This window comes from Panthera leo, chromosome C1, assembly GCF_018350215.1.
Source record: "Panthera leo isolate Ple1 chromosome C1, P.leo_Ple1_pat1.1, whole genome shotgun sequence".
Classification (NCBI taxonomy): domain Eukaryota; kingdom Metazoa; phylum Chordata; class Mammalia; order Carnivora; family Felidae; genus Panthera; species Panthera leo.
In genome coordinates this window covers 160,409,457-160,432,774 of record NC_056686.1, presented here as the reverse complement: position 1 = coordinate 160,432,774, position 23,318 = coordinate 160,409,457, and the positions used below count along the sequence as shown (strand labels likewise).

General features: G+C 40.2%; 1 protein-coding gene across 6 annotated transcripts in view; it reads right to left on the bottom strand.

Annotated features, from left to right (window-relative positions):
• RAPGEF4 (Rap guanine nucleotide exchange factor 4) overlaps positions 1–23,318 on the bottom strand; it is a 291,851-nt gene that overhangs the window by 157,502 nt on the left and 111,031 nt on the right. The window contains exon 1 of one of the 6 annotated variants that reach the window (XM_042949151.1): positions 20,926–20,961. The exons of the other annotated variants lie outside the window; for them this stretch is intronic. The gene's annotated coding sequence lies outside the window, so the exon portion shown is untranslated. Of the gene's footprint in view, positions 1–20,925; positions 20,962–23,318 lie in introns of those variants that run through there. 6 annotated transcript variants of the gene reach the window in all.

Below are 23,318 nucleotides of genomic sequence, written 5' to 3'. Positions count from 1 at the left end.
TTCTAGCAGATTTAGAGGTGCTGGTGGCAAGAGGCTGGAAACCAGGACTGGTATGCCACGAAAAAATTGTATCTTACGTTGGCTTCCACTGAGACAGACCCTGAGACAAGGTCTTGGGTTCAGAGAGTATATTCGGGGGGTGATCTCAGGAAGCACATGTAAGAAAGTGGGGAAAGTGAGACAGGGAAGAGAGAAAAGCCAATAATGGGGATAATGGGCATATTAATGAGTGGATTACTGCTGTGGGGAACTGGGGTTCCGTCTCACTGGGGACCCACTGAAGAAGTGAGTAGAACAAACCTCAACAAGGTCTTGGGGAGGGATGAGGAAGCTGGGGCATTTATCCACCAACCCTCACCCCTTATCTGTTGAATGCTACCCCAGAGGCATCAAATCCTTGACAATTTTTGGTTAGTTTGTTGGCTGTGATGATCCTTCAACAGACAAAAGCACAGAGACACAGATGCTCGAGGTAGGAAGACGCCCAAGGGCAGATGTCCACTGCCGCTGCAGATGAATTCAGAAATAGGCCAAAGTATATGGAATTGGGCAACAACAGGGTTTGCTACAAATTACTGCTCAGTTTCACTAGAAAGTAGGTAAAGCAAGAAAAATGCAAATGATTTTCAAATTCCATCAACATTTCCTAAATAAATTTCCTAAATAAATTTCTCACTTTTTATCAAAAACTGAAGCCTGCTAAGCTGATGTATGTTGCATGTGTATTTTATCGGATAAAACTGATGGCATATCATGGGGACCATATTCAAAATATTTAACAAATGGAACAGCAAAGGCAGTGACCATTCCGAATGGGCCGTGATCCCTTGCAAATTCTTTCGGGGCCTTTAGGTGTGGACCCACTGAACACCACTGCTGCCATATTTTCTAAAAATGCTCCCAGAGTAAGGTAGGAATGGAACAGGGAAGGCTCAGTTGCAAATGTAGAGTTTTTATGTAAGGGGGAATTGATTTTGGATCTGCAGCTAGGTAAAGCTTGAAAAAGAAAGTGCGGCCTGACCCAGTGGCATGAGGAAGCCAGAGGGATCTTGGATGAGTTCCTTCAAGGAAAAGCCTGTCTTCTGGGCAAACTCAGCATTGACATTACAAACATGAATCCAAGACAGGAATTCCAATGCATGAACACTATGTACTGACTGCAAACACAGGTTTTCTAACCAATCTGCCTCCCTGCTGCAAATGGGGAATAAAAGTGCTAGTTATCCAAATTACAGTCCAAGGTCAACGTGAGATTAAGGTCTTGTATCTGAAGGTAAAATATTTCAAACCGTTTTCGTGGCTTCCAACTTGGAGACACTGTTATCGTAGTGGCCTCCCAGCAAGGAACGGCTTTATACATTTTAACAGCTCACTGCTGGCTCCCTGGTCCTGGGGTGGAGTTACATGGGTAGAGTAGAATTTAAACACTGTGATCACAGGTCACTGTTGTAACAAAATTGCTGTGGTGGCAGTTTAGTTACTAGAAGAAGCCTGATCGATGAAGACAAAAATTGGTCTGGTACCAGCTGTTGTCCCAACACCACGCGTCCAATTATTTTGCTGACTGTATATATCACTCCCCTCCTCTACTCCAAACTGACTCTTACACATGGCTCATTCTTTTCACTAACCTAAATACAAGTTAAGGAAGGACTGGACACTCTGGCCTTCTTCCATACCATATTTTGCATCTCATTTTCACGCTGCCTGAAGTTAGATTTGGGTTGGGCTTTCTGTGGTCCTAACAACCACGTGAGCATTGATTCTGTGGCTGAAGTCCTCCCTTAGATACCGCTAACTGCAGCAGGCTTCTAACCAAACCCACCTTTTCTAAAGACATCTTCTAGGAGAGTGAAAACATCTGGGTAAAAACTTCACCAGGTATTTACCCAGCAGACTTCTTCTTAATGACAGGCCCTATTTTCCTTCTTCTGATGTATGTCTGACCAAGGAGCTGATCTTTCTTTTCACAGTCTTCCTCCATCTCTGATTTGAATGTTTTTTACCGTTTAGCAGAACAGGTGTGGCCCCAGGGTCCTTGAGGTTGGGGTAGCTTCTTTTTACAGATAAAACTCACTGCTTTAAAACAAACCTAGTCCTGATGTCTCCCCATGTACTGGGTCATCTGCTTCCCTGCCCCTCTCCATCCTTCCAAATCAGTGGACAATCAAAAGGCAAGTTTAAAATTTAATGATGTAACATGAGGAAGCACAATAATTTGACCTGAAGCAACTGAATGTAGGAAAATGGCCCTAATGCTCCAAGAAGACAGCACTTCAGAATTCCTGGATCTAGCGTCTGGCTTCCTAACAGTGGTGTTGCCTCTCACTTAAACTTTATTCAGCTTTAGAATATAGATATAACAGATATTATCCTATCCTCACATTTGTCGATGGAGAAACAGAGTCTCTGAGATGAAGTGACTCACACAGTTATGAACTGCAGGACCAACGTATAAATGCAGGTCTTGAGATTCTGAATTCCATTTGCTTCTCTCATAGCACATGGCCTCCACCCTTCTCCTCCTCCAGTAGCTTCACAAGGTACTTTTTGAAATTCTCTGTGGCTTAAATTAGGTCTCCTTGTCTTTCAGATAACATGAATTTTTGTCCTAGTCATCTCTCTAAAGTTCCTGCACTCTGTTAAGCAACAGAGTAAAACATGCCCTAAGTGGGGCCCATTAACTGAATAATAAAGGCAAAACTGGGCCCATGCTGAAGGCAACCATGGGGTTAGCTACCCACAGAGAACATGGGACTCCAAAGAGGAATTCATTCCAGGTGGATACCCACAGAGGTTTAAAGAGATTAGGAAATGAATATGAGACAGAGAGAGATAGCAAAATAAATTCAAAATTGAGAAAAAGAACATTAGTTAAATAATCTCAAAGCATTTCATACTGTGCACACCGGGACAGAAGATTAGCCCAGAAATAAACTTAATAAATTTAATTTGAGAAACTTAATATAAATTTACAAAAAATTACCAGATCTACTTATCAACGGCTCCTTATTAAAATCTATGAACACACCACATACGTATTTTAACACTTTCCCATCTGTATGTACAAAAGAGCTTACGGGCCAAATCCATGAGAAAAAGGGATTTCTCCCCCTCGTCTCAGCTTACTGAACACCACAGGGTGGCATTTTCATTACCCATTCCCCCACCTTCCTCCATCATCCACCAGACAGGAGCTTCACAATGGTTTCATAAAATGTTTTAAACGAAGGTACTTCATTTAAAGGCCACTGATGAATTTCTCCGATAAGGCATGCATAGTATTCTCTCTCCATGCAGATCCACGGAAATACATAAAAAACCCTGCAAACATGTTGGAGTACCACTAATGCTAATAATACAATTTTCGCACTTTGCAGTAACCAAGTATATGTTAACATAAGAGAAAGTACTATCTCATTTAAGCCCTACTGACAAGTGAGATTCTGTCTTATTGTCCTTGTTAGAAAAGAAATCAAGTGCTGATCTAGGACTTGCACCCGGGAGCACAGGCTGCTTCCTTCTGTTTAGAGGAAGTGCTAAGAGCCCCAGCCCAAGGGCATTATGTTGAATTCCAGTTAAAACTGTAGGACAGAAAATAGAACAATAACTTTTTCGTGTCTGGCAAGACTTCATCTGTCATAAATATACGGAATATTGATGACAAATAGGAGATAACCAATTTGGAAACTGCAAAAATCACTCACTTTTGTCATGAGAAAGCTCATTAAGAGCCCCATCAAGTCACTCTTATTTATATATAATTAAAATATGCTTTGATTCCCCAGAGTACAGCATATTAGAAAAGAAAATTCTAACGGTGAGAGAAGGTACTAAAAGTAGGCCGTTGAGAGCTGACCATTGAGGAAGGTCAGACAGAAGAACTCAAAAAGCAGAGCAGAAAAGCCTGTCAACCATACACGTACCTACAAGCTGGGGCACTTATTCCTGTGTTAGGCACGGGATAATAATGATTGCTTATGATAACGTTCCGGAGTTAAAGATTAGGATGTTCATTATACTGTTTTGGGAAGTAGTTCATTATACTGTTTTAAAAGCTATATCTCTAAATTAGTTAAATAAGAAACACTATGGTATGCAACGGGTTTTCAGAAAACTTGACCAACTAGAATGATTCCCATGTTAAAGGTTCTGAATAATAACAATGGCTAAGAATGAACAATGAAATGAACTTGTCTGTGTGTCCTGCTGTTAAAGCTTTGCATTAATTGTCTCACTGAATCCTAACCACCAGACCAGGAGGTAGATAATTTTGGTATCTGTAGGTTACAGATGAGGAAACTGAGGAAGAGGGAGGTTAAGGAACTTACTCAAGTCATCAGCTAGTGAGTAGAGGTGCCAGGATTTGAACATAGGCTGTTTGTTCCAAAGCAAAAACACTGGATTTAGCCATACCAGTTTTTAACGGTTGTGTTTCTAGGCCTTTCCCTAATATCCAACCATAGGAAAACCCCAGTTCTCAATAGCGCATTTATAAATCAGTTGTTTGAAGTTCAGACCTTACATCATTCATACAACAGTCATTTCTTGAGCATCAGCTGTCAGGCGCTGTATTGGGTACTAGAAATAGAGATGGACAAAACACGACTCCCGCCCCGAATGAACTAACAGGATAAAAGGAAGACGGACATAGAAACAATTAACTACCATACAACGTGCATTTATGGGCGGTCACTCTCAGGTCAAGGAAGATGCGGTGCCATGTCTGGTGGCTGGTAGCCTAGAGAAGCACTTTTTATAATGCACAGGCTCTCATGAAAACTAAAAATAGCCCTGACCTCTGCACCTCCCTAAGCTACCCTGAGCTCTAAGTTCACCAAAGCTCTGGAGGCAGCAGGGAAGGGGTGTGGACAGTAGCACCTGAGTAACATGTTATGTTCACCCATCTTTAATGATGGACTCTCTGGTTCCAGTCAGCAAATGGGCATGAGATTCCCCCACTCTATTCAATCTGCAGGTAGGGGGCCGCCCTGGCCAGCTATGTACAATGCCTGGCTCATCTGCAGGCTGAGCAGGTTATGTTTCCCGAAAAGTATGGAAAAAAACCTCTCTCCTGATCCATCATAAAAATAGACCAACCACTACCAAAACAAAAAAAGAAAAACTTCCATTACGCCCACCTTTGGTTTCCTGAACACTCTCTTTGGGAAGCAATTCAGTGTGCTCTTCCCAGAAAACTTAGCTGCAACTTTCCTATATTTATATATATATTTAATGAACTTCACAAATAATACATTCTCATTGTAAAAAAAAAGTTAAAAGATGGAAAGTCGCTATGTGCCCCAGCTGTGGTTTTGGTCCTTCTTGGAAATGGACGAAGTAGAAATAGGTGTCCTGCAGCTGCCACACACAGAATCCTTCTGGATCCAACCTCATATGGACACTAGAATGTCTTGATATAAGGAAAAGATGAGAATGTGAATGGGCCCATCAGCAACCATTCATCCTCACTTTGGGCACAAGCAGGACAAAGAGAAAAGAAAATGACTGAGGGAAACTGGGAGGGAAGAACCTAGACAAAAATGATTGTGGGATCAGAGCCCAAGCGTCACCTCTCCATCTCTAGTTATGTGTCCCTGCCTCTCTAACCCTATGCTTTGTTTTTTCACACAAGGTGGGTGTGGAATTAATTCATTGCCAAGTGCAGATTCTAATGCAAAGAGCACCAACTTCAGTAATTTGTTTTAACAAATCCAAAGCCCAACTCCCACAGCCAATTTGCAATGCTGGCTGAGTCACGGAGCGGTCACAGACAAGATTTCTCAGTCTATTTGCCTCTATTCTTAGGGATCATCTTAGAGCAAAAACAAAAAGAGAACAAAAAATAATGAGGATCTATTCACACTGCAGGTTTTTAATATGTTTGGAATTAAACAGCACTATCTTCACAACAGTTAGTAGAGTCACTGCTCTCCCAAGACAGAAGGTCCTTCATACCTAATGCTCCCCAGGGTCTTAAGAACAGTCACAAAGAAAGAGATTCAGACCAGCCCTTGGCTAGGTGTATTCCAGGATGCAGGCAGCAAGGGCAGAGGGAGAGGTCTTTACTCTGAGAGGCACACCGAAGTGTGCAAGAGGGCTGGGTCTAATTGGTGTCATAGCCCGACAAGGTATAAAGAAAGCCTGGAAGAGGAAGGTCTGTCTGGAGTAGGGAGTGGCTTGTCATCTGGGTCTTGGACTGGACTTTAAACTCTTCTCTTTAAACTCAATGACAGCAAGGAAATCTTTATAAATAAAGATTTGTATCATCGCACTTGTACATATCTTCAGCTGTGTGACTGTTGAATTAGGAAAGAAAAGGTAGCAGCTGAAGGGCTAAGGAGGAAAGACCTGGAGCCACTCTGATATTTTCTAAAAAATACAGTCCCAGGACCGTATTTGTAACGAATGGAAGACAGTTGAGATGTCTTGGCTTCCAGAGTATTCTCTAACAAATTCTTTTAAATTTTAATTGTCATCTTAAATGTACATGTATGCACACACACAGTAGCATCCCTCTGAACCAAGGTTTCAGTAGGACACGTGAGAATATTTCAAGACAAGATGAAAACAGGACGAATCTTAGAGTTCTTAGGGGTCTCCCAATGCCTAGTCTTGAGTATCAGCCATTCCTCTTTTGTCTGACTATATTGAGGGTGCGATCATAGACACATTGTAGTCACTGTGGAAAAAATCATTGAACTTTGTATTCAATGATTTACACTCTGTCCTCTAAAGTAGCATCTCCAATTAAAGAGCCCCATTGCCTTCCCTGAGCTGGTGGTGTATTATAACAATCAATGGCATTTGACTAATGCACCCAAGGAATGGGCATTCAATAAACGTGTTCCAGTCAGTCTGAACTGTTCATAGACAACAAGAGCCTAAGTGAGGTGGGGTTGGCAACACCGCTGCTGCTTGGGAAGCTGGAAAGAAAAGCAAGAATTTCCTCAGCTGTTCAGCCTCTCGGACAAGATTTCAAAAACATAATCTCTAACTCATGGCAAAGAGAGGACATGTTTGGTGACACAACAGCTTTTACTTTTTTGTGCAGGACAGTATGACTGCAACAGAACCCCCATGAGTATTAAATCCTACACTATAAGAAATACACAACCAGGGCTTGGCAACTAGCAGACCATCCAGATGGCTTAAAAAGTTCCTTAACCTAAAAGTTGTAAATTGTAAAGACAGGCATAACAATGCTGCTACGATTGCTCACCAGAAGCCAGTCAGTCATATATTTTCAAAAAGAATCCTAGCTTTGCACATATATGCCTCTGAAGAGTTGTGTTAACAGGGACTAAAAGTACCAGTAAAAACCATTTAACAGTTAACATATATTTGGTAGAAACAATAAAGCTGAAACAAGGTGATAATCTATACACTAGAGAGGTATAGTTGATTCCAGGAGAGAAGGACTGTAGAAACTAAGTTACAATTTAGAAACTAAATACAGGTATTTGAATTACCCAGGTGTCTCAGAAATTGGATTTTAGATTTATGTGATTTTAGTTCTCACATCTTTTCATGTCACCTCAAAGGTAGGTGGTGTGTAATGAGAAGGATATGGGACCCAGCACCAGAAGACTTGCTCCTGGGCTCTGCTTCTCTCCTGTTGTATGGCTCAAACAGGCTGATTAACTTCTCTAAGCTTCAGTTTCTTTATTTGTAAAACCAGTAATAGGACCCTAACCAACTGCCGCCCGGCCCTCCTGACTGGGAGGATTAAAGAACCATGGAAGAGTAAATGGGAAAGTGCCTGGAATATATTACCTTCACAAGAAATGTTTTTTTGGATCCGAAGGACTTACCCTCGTTTTAATATATATTTGCCTTGGATGATCATTTGCTTATCTCCATAATGCTACCATCTCAAAAAAACCGTTGCAACTCCCCTGTGGAATTTCCTTCAGTGCCAAGAGCAATTTGTTTCCTCTTTTTGTCAGAATGTATAATATCCCTTCAAATGAGGTCTAGGAAATGGGGACCTTATTTCCATTTTACAACTGAAAGCCTAGGCACAGAAGGGTTAAGTGATTTACTCAAGGATATAAAATGGGTCAGAAGCTGAGATAAATCATCTAGATTTTGTGCCTCACCCTCCACAACACTCCATCTAACCCTGGACTCTGGGAGGCATTTCTCCAAGTTCTTGAAAAGCGATGTCCTGTGATTGCCACATTTCACTTGAGTCAGCTCTCTCTCCGGCAGACAACGTGCCAATACCCATCAAAACACTCTGCTGAGAGCCTCCACACCTCAAAAATCAGGAAAAATGGAAGGCGAGTGAATTCACAAGTTTCCCTTTTGAGCAACATTCTGAAACTCGAATAAGAAAAGTCTTATTGATGTCTCTAATTCCTGCAAATTAGCAGGATTTCAGATATGATACAGTCTGGTTTGATAATGATGGAACCTTATAGGGAGAAGTAACTGTCTCTTTTTTTCGCCTTAGAAGATATATGTGAGGGGCGCCTGGGTGGCTCAGTCGGTTAAGTGTCAGACTTCAGCTCAGGTCATGATCTCACCGCTTGTGAGTTCGAGCCCTGTGTCAGACTCTGTGCTGACAGTTCAGAGCTTGGAGCCTGCTTCTGATTCTGTCTCGCGCTCTCTCTCTCTCTCTCTCTGTCCCTCCCCCACTCGTGCTCTCTCTCTAAAATAAATACACATTAAAAAATTTTTTAAAAAGAAAATATATGTGGCTTTTTGTGAATTAAAAGCAGTGGGCCACTGGCCAAGCCACATTTAGGTAAGTTATCTGAATCCCAAGTCTGGCAAGTGGCGTTTATTTTTCTTATTCTAATAGAAATAAATATACACGTTTTATACCAAATTTTTAAATTGAGCAAAAGGTGCTACAGGTCTTTTGAAAACATTTCAAAGGTTTTGATCAAAACCTAAATATTCCCAAGCTGCTCAGCCAAATAGCATAATCCTTAATATACATTCAGTTTGATGGCTTTACACAGGATTTTTATGGACTTAAATATCAACTTATAGATAGGATAAAATCATAAAATCATTTTAGGAATAAGAAACAGGCAAAAAATAAATAACCTCACCGGCTATATCCATGCGTATAAAAGCAGAATGCTGGTGATATTCCTGGTCACTCTAAGACATTCCACAGCAACTGAAATGAGCCATTACCATCTAGAATTAATTATATGGGTTTCAGAACTTTGTAACTGAAGCCATAGCCCCATCTTAGAGCTCGTCTCCAAGGTTGTGGCTGCTCAAAAACAGGAATAGGAAAACAAATCCTGACATAAACCGATACAGGCCACAGCTGCTTAAGGGGGATAAAAAGCTTAAAGACTGAGCTGGCATTTTTTTCCCTCTCCCATGAAGCTTTAAAGTCTCCACAAGTTTAATTGGACCCTAATTTCAAAAAAGATATTCTGGACAGCTTCTCAAAATTGGGAACTGGCTTGGTAATATATATACAAGATATAGATATAAATACACCAGCCACATACATATGTAATACAGCATAGTGTACAGGGTCCTGATGTAAAATGCATTCCTACTTTGGGCTGCCATTCTAGGGGATACCATAGAAAAGGCTTAAAAAGCAGGGCAGCAGATACCCTCAATCCCTCTAATTGGTAAGCTCAGGCAAAAGCAGCCGTGACAGCATAGGGAGGCTAGGTGGGAAAGAAGTGGGAATAAGAGATGAGGAGGTGATTCCAGGGGAGTGCAGTACCCCCGGGGTACCAGAGTTTCCAGGATGGCTCCTAGTTTGAGCTGATCATTCCCTGGGAGCGAGGAGTTCACCTTTAGGGCGTCCCCACCTATTAAACACCTATGATTTCCACTGCATTGTCTCCATGAAGGGTGTCAGAAATAGTATCTACAGCTCAGGTGAAAAGATATTTTATGGATTCTTTTCATATTTTATATTGTGTGAGCTCAGACTTCCAGGCTTCAATTTAGATATTGGACATAATCCCTACCCTCTAGCTGTCTATATCAGACTGAACAGATAAACAAAAGGATCCCCATGCAAGAACAGAAATAGAATGACATTAGGCTGAATATATGCAATTGCCACTTTTGTAGGCCCAAAGTGGTTGAATATTAGCAATTTTGTATGGCTCAACTTAGTAAAAGTCACCAGATGCAGTGAGGGATCAAATGGCTTAGTGACTGGGCTTACAACTTGAAGATTGAGTCGAGTTGTTCTGAACACACTCCCTAGTCCTATATACCCCACACAGTGACATGGGTGAAGATATCTAAATACCAGAGACCAATTTTTTGTGATTTTCAATACACAAAATCTAGCATTAACTCTTTTCAAGATGTTGGCCTTCCTTTGCTTTCTACTATTTTCCTCAAAATATACAGGTATAAAATTACCCATAGGGAAAGAACTTTTAAAGTATATATATTTTTTAAATGTTTATTTTTGAGGGAGAGAGAGAGAGAACACGCATGAGCGGGGTTGATTTCCTATGATTTCCATAGGGGTTGGGGCAGAGGGAGGGGGACAAAGGATCTGAAGTGGGCTCCACGCTGACAGCAGAGAGCCTGATGTGGGCTCAAACTCACAAACCGAACCGTGAGATCATGACCCGAGCTGAAGTCGGATGCTGAATCGAATGAGCCACCCAGGTGCTCCAACAAAAAGATTTCTAATATTTTCATTGGGGAGGGTCAAAATAGCGCATATTAGTTGTTTGTTTTTTAACTTGTTGCTATTCACGAGAACACAATACATAAATGAATTTATCAAGGCTTCAGGCTTGTTTTTTCTCATAATAAACTTTCTATTTGAAAAGAATTTAATTGTTTATGAAGAGCTTTCCCGTTTTATCTCACTTAGGCTCCCTAAAAATCCATGAGCTAAGGATTAGTATTCACACTTTACAGAAAAGGAAATGAATCATTCTAGAGATTCTCATAGAGGAGAAGAAAGCCAGTTTTGTTTTTTAACTTAACCTTTGGCTTCCGAATAAGTTTTTGGTTGGCTTCAGATTTGGTACCATAAACACTTACTAAGCACCTACCAGATGCCAGGCCCTTGACTGGCTGTTTTTCCTTGTGTTATTTTTCATTTTTTGACAAACACTTTATTTAGCAGGAAGTCAAGCCTTTCTGAAGTGTGCAAAAACTTAGAAGTCAGGACATTCATCTGGGTCAAGAGTAGATATCTCTGCTTTTAGAAAAAAATTATCTGAAGAGCCCTTCTTCTTCACGTAGGCTACTTTAAGCCCTTTCAAGTGCCATTCACATTAAAGAATAAGTAACAAAGATGAGACCTAGGTTGTGTCACTTAAATGGCCTTGGGTAGTCTCAAGTTGAAGAAGTGTTCCTGGGACTTTAAAAACAAAGGACTCAAAACCTCCTATGATTTAGACAAAGAAAATTTTCCTTTTCCACATGAGCTATGGACAATATAAAGTGATGATACTAAGCTCTTGTGCTGATAAAAGTGCCTTTTGAAGAGGCTTTCTTGGGTGAACATTTTACCATTCTCATAAATCTGTCTTGCTCACTGCTCTACAGATTATGCCTAGAATAATGCCTGGTACACAATAAGAGTCAATGAATGAATGGAAACAAGCACATAGATAGCTTAAAGGGACACGGGATAAAATGCCAGCCCCTCCAAGACTGAGGAACATCTCAAAGAACAAATATTATAGAACCTCTTCTCACTCCTGAAAGAAATTAGTTGGCTAATACTATTAGCTGGGGAATGCAGTGTTTGTTATGTCTCAAAAATGACACAATAAAATAAAATCTTGATTTTATGCTGTGAATGGTAGTTGGTCAGGGGCAGTATAAGGTAGCCTCTGTCTTATTCCAACTTTGGACCAGCTCTCAACTGTTGTAGTCAAAATGGTTCTCCAGCCACCTACACTCTGATTTCTGAACAAACATCAGGAGCTCCTGTGGAAGATCACCATTAGTTCTAAGGCAAAATGACATATGTGGATGATTGCAGCGTTGTCTAGGTCTCTGGACGAACTGCCGTCCTCCCCAGAGGCCTAGAATGGCCTGAAAAACGTAGGACTCATTTTGCGAGGGAGAGACGAGTCGTCCGTCTGTGTAGCTCCACATGCCTCTCCGCTGCAGAATGAGCTGAGGATGCTGACAGATTTGCCCTGATGCTAGTATTTTGGGAAGACCACATCCACAGGTCTTTCCTTCTGCGGTGCTCCAAATGTGACTTAATATAAGCTTATATTTGTTCCAACACCGAATTTTAGAATTTAGTTGTTTGTTTAAAGAGTTTGAAGCCCTTCCTACATTCTCCTCTTTTAGATTAGGAAAAACTATAGGACTCCACTTAGTTATGATGAAGCTGGACCATAATTCTGTCCTCTAAATGAACAGAAATGTCAGCTTCAGACAAATAGCTGCCTGCCGTGTTCAGATCTCTGCACAAATTAATGCTTTAAGCAAGGTATGAGCACGGGACACCTGAGTGGTTCAGCCGGTTAAGGGTCAGACTATTGATTTTGGCTAAAGTCATAATCTCATGGTTTGTGGGATCGAGTCCCAAGTCGGGCTCTGCGCTTACAGTGCAGAGCCTGCTTTTGATTCTCTGTCTCCCTCTCTGCCCCTCTCCCACTCATGCTCACTCTTTCTCTCCCTCAAAATAAATACACATATCTATGTAAAAGAATTACGAGCACCATTGACAGGACAGAATTATACACTTAGCTCCTCACTCCGCTCCAAGGCTCCTCCCACTCTGCGTGCCCCTCCACATTTCTCTTTTTAAAACTTAGAATGAAAAAGTAGAGATGGTCTGTGTTATGTAAGAGCGCGTTATTATGCAGTCCACTCTAATTCCACAAAATGAAATACAGGACTCATATTTTCCAGAAGCACTGGGATGTCAAAACAAATTTAGAGTTCTCTGAGGATTGCAAGTGAACCTTGAAGCAAAGGTCTGTCTTTCAGTTAAGCATTATCATTAAGGATATGAGTTGTGTGAATAATATTGATCAAAAAACATTTAATTCATGTTTTTATTATTTCAGATATTGATTACTGGGATGCCCGTTTTGTTAGGTGGCCCAATAATCTGTTCATTTGATTCCAATCTGTTCAAAATGCAATTGCATGCCTGGATGATAAGAGCCCAACAACTGAAGCATGCCCCACCTTCTCCAGTTTCTCGGTCATCGATTAACAGTTAAAATTCGGATTAACTTAGGTACGACCCGATGTGAATTTATGAAAAGTGTTCCGCTTTCTTTTTCTCATTATAGTTAACATATATCCTATATTCTTCAACAAAATAGCTTTAAATATGTTAAATAAGCAATGTAAATATTTATTTTTCTGTCCTAAGCCACTAGACTTCTTCCATGTCACATGAAACCTTTCCAAAATATAGTTAGAATTCAAAGGTTCAAAAGAATTTCTTAAATACTTACCCCTTTGCCTTTATAGGCTGGCCTGGATGAACATTAGTCTGTGCCCATTTGATCAGGGTAAAACTGAACAAGGCTAGCAGATTTAGTTCTCTTTTTGACCACAACTTGCACATGGCCATGTCCTCAGTTGCAAATCTATTTTACTCCCACAGTGCTAAAAAAAAATTAGACTCTTCCCATCATTTCTGGTTTTAAAGTGACATAGGTACAGTTTCAGATGATGAGGAATCTGTTTTTATAAGCAAAGGGGTACTTCTGTGAACGTTCGTGTTTAGGCTTAAAAGTCTTTTCTCTTGGATGACTCCTCAGACCACAAGTAAAACAGACTCATTTACCTTTTGCTTTCCAGTGTAGGTTAAAATATTAAAGGCTCTGTGTCTCCTTGCCCCACTAGCCCTGCTGACCCCCTGCACTGCTCCAGGATCACTCGATTACCTCAAGGACACAAAAAGACCTGGAGGAAACAAAGAAGCCAACTGAGTGGCTAAGTAGACTTTTTTTTTTTTTTTTAATTCAAAACACAGAAAGGCAAAGCACTTTTTATTTTAATAACCAGTTATGGGACAAAAAAGGCTTTTGAGTTCCAAATCTTTGGTTTAATTAGAGGGATAATTTCCATCAAGTTTATCTATAAATAATAGAGTAAGAAAGAATGTAAGAAGGTTTCAGAGTTAGTGTTTCAGCCCCAAAGCAGATCAATATAACAGAATAGATAATGATGGTGAGGTGTCTTTGAGGGAAGTGCTTGGGAGAGAGAGTAATTTATTAGCAAATTAATGCGGTGGGTCAGAGAAAGAGGCCTCTCTCCTGAATGCCCCATTCTGGGGTCAAGTCCCACTTGAATTTGGAGGAGATTTCCAAGCAGAAATCCCTATCTTACTTCCTTAGGTGAGGGCTGGTGTGACCCAAGCGTGGAAGTCAATAGCATATAAATATTAACAGAAGGCTCAGGAATGGATGGAACTCCCACCCTATTCCTCCCAAAGTCAGAAAAGAACAGTGCCCCTGAATATCACCTGTATTTTAATAAAAGTAAAAAGAAAGATAAACTCACAGAGACCACAATGTAGGAGAGCACCAAGAAGCTACAAGAAAACTATATTTCAAAGAAGATGGTGTTCTACGGTGTCAAATGCTGTAGAAAGATTAAGGACTCAGAATCCCCTTCACATTCAGAACAAGTAGACAGTGGACAACTTTAGCTAGAGGGGCTTTCATGAAGTGGCTGAGGTAGAATTTAAACCATAGTGGTTGAGGAGTGTTTGGGGAAGGAAGGACCCAAGAAATGTAGGCTATCGCTTTGGGAAGTTTAGCTATAAAAGGGGAGAAAAAGTTAGGGAGATTAAAGAGTATGTAGGGAAGATAAAGGTTTTGTTGTATCTTTTTTTTTTTTTTTCTTTTAAGATTGGAGCAGGTAGAGTCCCAGTACACTCTGATGAGCAGGATCCACTAGAGATGAAAAGGTGAAAGTTATAGCAAATAGAATAAAGTGTGCATAAAGCAAGCAACCCATAAAGATGGAGGTGAATGAGCTGTAGAACACAGGTGGAGAAATCAGGGGAGGGAAAAAGCTCTTCTATTTTAACCTGTGGAAAGGTGGAAGGGATGTACATAAATGGACAATTTAAAAAATATGTATGTATTAAGTCACCAATATTTGCAATGCCTTCCTCTCACTCAGAATGATTTCCCTGCTGAACTATCTATGACTTGTGCTGACTGAGGTAAGGGGTGGGAGGAAAATGACAGACATCAAGATGGACTAGTCTGTTCTACCTATGAAGGAATGAGATCAGACAGACAGGAGTAAGATAAGGTGAATTCACATGGGGGCAGGGGAAGAGGCAGAGAAGGAGGACAGAAAAAGAGTATATATATCTTCCTCAACTTATGATAGGGTTATCGTAAGTTATCAACAGGTTAATACACCCAATGGAAGTTGAAAATGCATTTAATACATCTAACCTACTGAGCAGCATAGCTTAGCTTAGCCTACCTTAAACGTTCTCAGAACACTTACATTAGCTTACAGTTGGGCAGAATCATCTAATACAAAGCCTGTTTTATAATATAGTGTTGAATATCTCATATAATTTATTGCCTACTTTACTGAAAGTGAAACACAGAATGTGTTTTGGTTATTTACCCTTGTGTATTGGTTATTTACCCTTGTGATCACATGGCAACTGGGAGCCCAGCATCACAAGAGAATATGGTACTGCCTATCCCTAGCCTGGGAAACGATCAAAAGTCAAAATTCAACGTTTGGTTTCTACTGAATGCATATTGCTTTCACATGATTGTAAAGTCACAAAATCATTAAGGTGAACCACCCTAAGTCAGGAGCATCTGTAAATTGATGGCTGCCATGAGAAGCCAGACTTTGGGGAGAAAGACATCTATAAACAATTTTTAGGAAATCTGGCTATGTGTTCTGGGATTAGTTCCCCCTCTTGTTCATGGCTGACTCCTCAAGAAATTTTCAGTAAAGACTTTCATTGCCTTCCAAGGCTTTGGGGAGTCAGATTTGACTTTCACCATGTTGAACTGTACTCAAGGCAATTGGTTTAATTGGGGTTATGCAGGTAATAGATTTGGTGGCAAGAAGTTGAAATCCTGAATGCCAAGAGGTAAGGCTATCTACTGATGTGATTTGGTCAAAGATTGGAGAAAAGTTGAAAAGTCTTCAAATAGGTGTTGGGAAGAGAATGTCAGGAATATATTAGAAAACTATATAAGGACTGCTGGGCTATAGTGAGAGGTCCAATTGAGATTGGAGGTCATAAAGCGATCACAGCGTCAATCTGGACAGTAACATGATTTCCTCAAGCAGTGCTTAGCCATCTGGTTGGAGGCTGGAGAAAGAACACAACTGCTTTGATTAAAGGTTGGTATTTATTTGGCCTGGTAGGTGCCAAGGGCTGGCATATATCTGTTTTATTCATTTCTAAGTATCTAATACTACAATGCCTGACAAACAGGAATTATTCAACACATCTTTATTAAATGGATGAACGAGAGAACTGAAAATATTGGTAAGAGGGTGGTTGAAATGATAGGCCACGGTATCCACACTGAATAGGGAAGGCAGAGATGACAAGAGGGGGCTAAAAGGGGAAACTTAAGAGGACCAAAAGTTCCCATCCCCAAGTCTACCCATCACATGAGTGGCATCACATCTCAAGAAACAACTTGTCTGAGTCTTAAGCACCCCCTAGTGGCTGATCCAGCAAGCTATTAGGCCCAGTGGTCTCCCTTATTTCTTACTCCTTAAGAGCAACATACTCCTCTTTTCAATGCCAGAACTCTGTCAACTTCCCTTCATGCAATATCTTTCTCACTCATTCTTCAAACCTGCTCTTTCTCCTCTTTCTTTTAACTTTTGTTCCAGTTACCTTTGGTATCCCTCCTTCCTTCTTCCCCTTTTAATCTTTTCCATATTCCCTTTCCTTTTTCAATGTGTGAAAACAATCCTGGTCATGGCAGGTATTATTAAAGGTAAAGTTCAGTAGGGGCGCCTGAGTGGCTCGGTCGGTTAAGCGTCCAACTTCGGCTCAGGTCATGATCTCATGGTCCGTGAGTTCGAGCCCCGTGTCGGGCTCTGTGCTGACAGCTCAGAGCCTGGAGCCTGTTTCAGATTCTGTGTCTTCCTCTCTCTCTGCCCCTACCCTGTTCATGCTCTGTCTGTCTCTGTCTCAAAAATAAATAAACGTTAAAAAAATTTTTTTTAAAAAAGGTAAAGTTCAAGGAGGACAAGGAAATCCCTACATTTCAAGATTAAAGAAATCAAAGTCTCTTAAAGTCAGTGAAAGTGGGCATCAATTTTAAAATAGCCACATCCCATACCATCTTGTAATTAAGCTGCACTTCTCCAAGTACCGGCATTCAAAACATTTTCCATTCTTATTCTTACTGCTTATGTTTTAATTATTAACATAAAAGTCTTTTTGCTATTAATTTTTTATTGCAAATGTACATGATTTCTACTGTAGGATGAGTTGTGTAGACTTTTGCAAAGTAACCCAAGGATGTTTACAACACTATTCTGATAAAGGATTTGCAAATGAGCATTTGACCACAACCTATTTGCCAGTTGGTGGTTTGGCTTCAATTTCCTGAAAAATCACAATAAATTATTTAAGGAATAACAGTTGTCAAACTTTCTGACAAGTCATAATGAATGGTTAAGTTCTGAAAGGTCAACCAGCTATCTTTTGGCTTCCATCTCCTCTTCAAAACCAAGCTATTTTGAGAATTTCCATTCCTCATGCTCTTTTTCTTCCCAATCCTGACACTATTTGTATCCTTTCAGTGGCATTTTTTTTTAACTCAGGAAAACTTAAATAAGTTCCAAGATTGCAGAAGAGCCTTATTATTTGCAGATTGTGGGTCTTGTCTGGGAAAAACTCCAAACATAGATTTGCCATTTTAGGCAATTCCTTTGAATTCTCACTCTATTGTCAGTGTTAGTCCTATATTATTGGTTTATTATTGATTTTTTTCCCTTTCCTTTTACATAAGTTAACTAGGCACTCCAATTTCCTCTTCTCTCTTCTTATGTTTTCTTGGTTTATAAGTCCCTGAAGAACTGTATTGTTTCAGCTTTGGGGGGTTTGGAGAACAAACCACACACACACACACACACACACACACACACACACACACACACACGAACCTGCCATTATCACAAACCCATAATCTTGGCTCTCAGCCCTCATGGTTGTTCCTTCTTTATAATCTTTTTCTTCACTTTACTTTAATATAAGCAGCTGCCACATTCTGTCAATTTTCCCTTTAAAATATATTTCAGATTCATCCTTTCCTCTGCATTTCCACTGGCACCATCCTGCCTCAGGTCATATTCTCATCAAAGGTTCTGCTCCAGATTCTGAGCCAGCTTTCCCGCTACCCTCCTCATTCCCTCCCCACATCTACCTCCACCTCCATGGCCAGCATGCACTCAGTCCGTATGGTGACTTATCCTGCTTATCTTCTATGAAGGAGGAAAGCACTGCCTGTGCGCTAGGCACGCCTCCTTCTCACAGTCCTGCAGGATGAGGGTTACTTTCTTCATTTCAGACAAGAGGAAACAGACTCTCCCGGGGGGTATTTTGTCGCAAATCACCTAACTTGTGAGTGGTCAAATCTTAAGAGAGGAGACTCACCTTTTTTGAAGGGGAAAATAAAGCCTTCGCATAGCAAAGATTTGATATTTAACCTCTTCAAAGTCAAGAAAGTAGACAGACTTGCAATGATTACCATAACAAGACAATGGTTTTCAAGAAATGGGATTTATACAGGAGAAGTATAAATCCACATGTCTGCTCTCAAAAAGTTTATAATCTACTTGGTTAGAGTATGTATCTAGAACATGCTGGGTAATTAGTACATGCTAAATAAATACTTGCTCAAGCCAGGACCAAGAAATTAAAGGAAAGTCCTTGCTACTCTTATTTTGGCTTGCCACTAATCGCATTGTTTAGTCACTGCTTCTTAATATAAAATGCTCTCTACGACACTTCCTCTTGACCCAGTCCCAAGGAATATCAGAACAATACAATGTTAGGAAAAAAGGCGTTGAGATTACTGGGCTGCCTTCCAACCCACAGGCCTATTTATTTTTCCTAACTACAAGATAATTATTGCTGGATATTATTATGGGATTTTTCCATATGTCCTTTAGTTAGGACAGTGATGACCCAATACAGCCTTTTAATGTACTCTGGTCTTCTGCCAGCTTACCTCATTCTACCACTTTGCCTTCGGTTTTTATTCTTATGACTATTCAAACTTCCCATCCCCTAATCAATACCTCATTTGGCCACTGCTACTGTTGACTACATACCTTGACAAAGACTCCTTGGAAAGGGTCTTTTTTTGCTTGCAGCAGGCTCATTTGAAACGAGCTCTTGCTATGTTCATCATTTTGGCAAACAAGGACAAGTTCAAGGAAATTGGAGGCCAAACTTGACAGAGCACTGGGTGCAGCTGCTGGCCCAGCTGTGCAATGATTCTCAACTGGTCCATTACCTCCAAAACTCAACTATTCAGCACAGCCTTCCCTAGTCCAGCACTCCTGTTGGTCTAATATATTTGGCAACAGCCATTATTTCAGAAATGAATGCTCATGTGTATTTATAGCAAATCGCATGCCTGCTCTATCAACAATTAAAGAGATTAGGATTCAGCAGACATATTCCTCTAATTAGGACAAGATGGAAGACATAATATATAGAATGCTGCAGTCTGGTCAAGGTTTATTCCTTCCTAACAAGACCACCATGCTGCTTTTCATCAGTCACTCATCCATTCTCTCTAGGGCCACCCTCCCCCTACAGAACACTCACTTCCTATGTCTATCCCATGGAATTTTCAGTCAGGGAATTCTGTTTGCAACTGACACTTCAAGTTTCCCCTTCCTCAGCTCCTCAAACCACACTTTAGGCTTGGTGGACTGTTTTAAAGCTTGTTTTGAAATAACGTGGACAGTACCATGTGGCCACTAATTTCATTCAGTTACGCCCTTCCCCTGGAGCCTCAGAGTATGTTAATACGCTCACACTTATGTGGTCTTTCGTCTGAACAAAAGCCCGAACTCAGTGTCTGGGCCATAAATTCCATCTTGCTTCACTCTTACCCATGCATTATTTAAGCCATCTTCTCGGGGAGCCGGCATGAGAATTTCCCTCAGAGTAACAATCAGCAGGCGCTTTACGCGCTGTTCTAACAGGAAATGTAGGATATCTGAGAGAGTTCCACCCATTTGCAGTCTTGATAATGAAATATGATAATCTAATTTGGTAAAAATAAACTGTGAAATCAGAGATTTGAGGCGAAAACTTTAAAGATGCAATTCAGACGAGCAATCAATGCTTATTCAGCTTCTGTACCATCTCAGCTTTCTCCCTGTGCAGATGCTTAAGTGATGCTAAATTAAATAATTGACAAATTTTTAAAACTGTTGGAAATTGCCATCTGTACTTAATTTTGGAATATAAAAAGGTCCATAGAAAACACCCTTTATGATTATTTTGTCTAATAACAGATATGAAACAATACAAACATCCCAGTCATAAAATATAATGCATTCCAAGCAGTCTGGCTTACATATTCAAACACAGTTTTTCAAAACAAAAGACCACGGGAGGAAAGAAATGCTGGGTTACCACTGCATTTTTTTTTTTAAGTGAATGGCAAAAGAACTGAATTTTTAGTTTAAAATCCACCTTTGTAACCCTCACCTCCCCACGAAACAAAAAGCAAAACAAAAAACAAAACTCACCCACAGGCTTCCTATGGACAGTAAGGATAACCATCACTTTCTCACATTTCTCTCCTGGATAAACACGGGGCTAAACTGTCCTCTATGAAGAACTTTATTAGGTTGATATTATATCCATAGAAAATGAAGTCTACGACTGTAAATAAACATGCTTGAAGCTTCCATGAAAACACAGAAAGAGAAACAAGCTCCCCGCATGGGAACACACTGGTAAATACGTGGATAAAACAAGCTGAAACTTACACCAGACACTTCTCCCAGGTCCAGCACGGCAGTAGCCCTAAGGGTACATTCTAGTTTTTTTTAATCCATGTTCTGCTCTTCTCACTGATGGGACTACTCAGGCACATGGTCAAGTTGCAATCAGCTTCTCCCTCAGTGATGTATGAGAGCTGGGCTGATTTATCTTGTCTTTCTGCAGCATATTAGCACTAATGTTTCTGCGTATGCATCCTACCTTTCTTTAGCCGTAGCCCCGGCTTTATCATTGGTAATCTAAATTAAAGAGCCAGTGAACAGAGCAGGGTTGTTGTCCCCCACCCCTCCCTGTTTTCCATGAAACAATTGCCAGGCAGTCATTCCCGGACAAGGATTCCACTGTGTATTCTATCGAGCCTCCCCTTCAATATCCCATTGAGACTGGAAGTTAGTCGCAAAAGGATAGGTCCAGCGAGACTGTCTTAGTTCAAAGGTCTATTTATGATTTATCCTTTAAAATGGTACGAAATGACCTCAGGAAATACGAGGGAGAGCTGTCATTTGCCAGGTTTTTCAGCCCAGAATACAGAATTGACACTGTTTACAAAAAACAGAGTAACTTGATACCCCACTCATTGCCCACTGTTAGGGCACCTTCTGCTGACTTTTTTTTACTGACAAATCTCTTTTTCCACCCAGGTTTGTTTTACATATGCATAATTTAATGTTAATTTTAATGAGGAATATGAGTGCTATGATTTGGCAAGTTATATACAAGCAGCACAAAATCCTACAAAACTTTGGGGGAATCAAGCAAACAAATTGTTATTAACCTTGCTATAACCTACCAATAAATACCGTCTGAAGCAGGAGCCAAACACTGTATTTAATTCAGGAGTTGTCAATTCCTTTCTTCAAGACACATTTGGAATTTTTTCAATCTCCACAAATGTTTGGGAAGAAGAAACATGTCAGAGTACATTTTTATCTCTCGAAAATTTTGCTCTCTTAGCAGCATCTCAACACTTTTAACTCAGACTTCCAATGATTACTGAAATATTAGGTTTGTTTTCTCATTTTAAGCAACATAACTTTTTAACAGCTGTTAAGCAACAGGATTTGGTGGATAGCAAAGTATAAAAGTTTCATCTCTATTTTTGTGTATTTTTGTTAAGAGAAAGCATGATTGTTTTCAAAATTATATTACATTTTTAATTTTGCTTTTTCAAATTAACAAATTATGACATATATTTTCCATAAAGGCATAAAATATAGACTTGTCATTTTTAGTAGCTTTTTGATATTCAATTCCCTAATTCCTTGATATTCATATTGCTTTAATATTTCATTGTAAAAATAAAGTCTCTTTTCAGAAATGCAAAATACATTCTAGGCCCTTGACTCTCCCCCCCACACACCCCTGCCAAAGAAAAAGTCAGTCTCAAACTTTCTGCTTCTCAATATTCTTCAAAATTGCAGTTGAGAGAAATAACACTTGGGGGTTCTGCTTGAAGACTATCTGGGGTTTAGTTCTTCTAGATTATATCTCTGGGTTAAAATTTAATCATTTACATTAATTTCTACACTCTAGAACTGGGTTATATTAAACTGCTCCACAAACATCCAGAGTAATTATTTTAAAAATTCCAATCTGGGCTTGTCGCTCAACTGCTTAAAACTCTGCATTGCTTCCCGTTACTCTTAGGATGAAAGCCAAAATCTTTATCACGGCCTTCAAGGACTCAGTTTTATTAAACTCAGAAGATAAGCCCACCTTCCCAGAACTGAGTGGCTGCAATTCAGAACCATCAATCAATCAAGTATTGAAGCCCTGCTCTTTACTGGCCAATCAGCTTGACTGTGGTATCCGAGCACTGGTGTGGGATGCCGAGAGAATTCCAAAATCAAATACATAGGCCCTTCCCTTTAGTTTGAAAGTAACATACGTGAATAAGATTTCACTACAAATCAGCTTACAAACTATGGTGAAATCAACATGAAGCCAGCCAGACTCTAAAATGCAAAGTGAAGATAAAACCAAGGGTTACAGGGATAAGATGAAACGAATCATTTCATGAATGTTAACTGAAACTACTTAGTCCAGAGGAGAAAAAGGGAAACAATCAAGAAGGAATAGTACTGCTCAAGTTTTTTGTTTTTTTTTTTTTAAGTTTATTCATTTATTTTGAGAGAGACAGAGACAGCATGAGTTGGGGAGGGGCAGAGAGAGGGAGAGAGAATCCAAGGAGACTTTGTGCTGCCACTGCAGAGCCTGATGCAGAACTTGAACCCATGAAACCATGAGATCATGATCTGAGCTGAAACCAAGAGTTGGACGCTTAACTGACTGAGCCACCCAGGTGCCCCAGGTTTGGTCTTACTGTTATGCTTCCAAGGTCTATGGTTCACATCAGCTAAATCTATCTTAAACTTAACTT